This window comes from Macrotis lagotis, chromosome 3 (genome assembly GCF_037893015.1).
Source record: "Macrotis lagotis isolate mMagLag1 chromosome 3, bilby.v1.9.chrom.fasta, whole genome shotgun sequence".
In the NCBI taxonomy this organism is placed as follows: domain Eukaryota; kingdom Metazoa; phylum Chordata; class Mammalia; order Peramelemorphia; family Peramelidae; genus Macrotis; species Macrotis lagotis.
The window spans coordinates 257,405,038-257,406,544 of NC_133660.1; positions in this window are offsets into that span (position 1 = coordinate 257,405,038).

The window sequence follows — 1,507 nt, forward strand, 5'->3', positions numbered from 1 at the left end:
GGATAGAGAGCAAGGACTCTGGAATCCAGAAGACCTGCATTCAAATTCAGCCTCAGACACTTAATTACCTAGCTGTGTGTCTTTGGGCAAGTCACTAAAGCCCATTGCCTTGCCAAAAAAAAAAAAAGTAACAACATATCCCATTGCAGGGAATAAAAGGTCTATTGAGCAATTGATTTAAAATTTTTACTATTTGCTCAAAAGTAGTATTTTCCCTGTTTATTTTTTATTTATTTAAGGCAATGGGGTTAAGTGACTTGCCCAAGACCACACATCTAGACAGTGTTTGAGGTCATATTCAAACTCAGGCTCTCCTGACTCTAGGGCCAGTGCTCTATCCACTGTGCCACCTATCTGCCCTTTCCTTCCCTATATTGAAGAATATTTTATACATTTGGAAAATAACATTGTTCTCTATAGCCATTTGATGAAAATGGACCAAAGAAATGTATAATGCAGAATATTGACTTAAAGTCTTAGAAATCCTCTGGCTTTGGGTTCCCTACCTATGTCTAAGATCTTTTCCAGTTGTCAGCTCTGGTTCTTGGGTGGATTAGCCACCTGGGACCTGGATCCCTGAGAGCTCTTGTAAGTTTTGTGACTATCTACTTGTGTTTCTTCCTTCACTTTCTGTCATAGGAAGGCTAACAGACCATTGAGGGCCTGGAGCCACGTTTGGCAGGCTTTGCCCAGGGTCTCACTGGCTACAAGTAGTAGAGCAAGAATTCTAATTCATATTTTCCATTATGCCAGTCTTCCTTGTGTGAGACAGCGTGTATCAACATCAAGAATGAGCTGTGAATTCCCCAGGTAAAGATTTGCAATGAATCAGATGAGGAAATGTAGCCTAAGGTATGAGCTTTCCAATGTGTGTTGGATAATATCTGTGATGGGGCACAAACTCAAAACGATTCCAATGTCAAATGCAAATGATAGAGGATGAGTAGAACCTTCAGAGTGGAGGAAAAGTAATTAATTACATTATGGTAACTAAGTACTAAGTAAAACAGACTAAATTGGTTAACATGCTTAAGTTCCATCTACAGCTTTGGGGCCCCCCAAGTCAGTGACCGTTTTATGGCTCAAGTTGCCCCCTTGTACTTCACAGTATCTTAGCTAAAAAGCACCTCAGGGCAGACATCTAGTGCCTTATCATCCAGGCTCTTCCACAAGACTGAAGTTTACAAAAAGCCTCTCTGTGCCTCTTGCAGGTTCTAATCATTCCTATTTGTTCTGCTCTATTAGGCCAAGAGAAGATATCCAATTCCTTTTATATCTTGGTCCTTCAAATAATTGAAGATAGGGAATGTTGCCCCCAATTATCCTCCTTTTCCACTGCAGTCTCTTCTAAGCCAATTATGATGTTTGCTTTTAGAATCTCTCTGGACTTTGTATTTTACTCACCCTCTCGGTTTCTATTTTTGTTCTTGATATTAAAAATCTCTTCTCCATTCTGTTTCTTCCCTTTCTTCTGCTTATAATTCATCATATCCACCTGCATTGTGTC